We start from the raw sequence: 299 nt of genomic DNA on the forward strand, positions 1-299 counted from the left end.
TCAAGTTTATATCGTATAGATCTCTAAAAAGTATATAATATATTAAATTAATTACTTTATATATATCTAATTGAGTTTCAATACATTAAAATCAATTACTTTTAATAAATAGTTAAGTTTTATAACTACCAAGATTTGAACTCAGTTACTAGATTTAGAGTCCAAGGCTCTAACCACGGGTCCCACAAAGATTTGAACAAGGGTTATTGGATTCAGAGTCCAATATCCTAACCACTAGACCATGGGACCNATAGTATTTTATTTGTTTTTTATAGATCTCTAAATTTTGAAAATGATTT

General features: G+C 26.5%; 1 non-coding gene across 1 annotated transcript; it reads right to left on the reverse strand.

Moving 5' to 3' along the window:
* Positions 1-177: 177 nt before the first annotated feature.
* TRNAQ-CUG lies at positions 178-249 on the reverse strand. Its single transcript has one exon. It is a non-coding gene; the product is annotated as a tRNA-Gln (tRNA).
* Between the last annotated feature and the right edge of the window lie 50 nt (positions 250-299).

The sequence above is a fragment of the Cucurbita pepo genome, unplaced genomic scaffold, assembly GCF_002806865.2.
Source record: "Cucurbita pepo subsp. pepo cultivar mu-cu-16 unplaced genomic scaffold, ASM280686v2 Cp4.1_scaffold015466, whole genome shotgun sequence".
Lineage (NCBI taxonomy): Eukaryota > Viridiplantae > Streptophyta > Magnoliopsida > Cucurbitales > Cucurbitaceae > Cucurbita > Cucurbita pepo.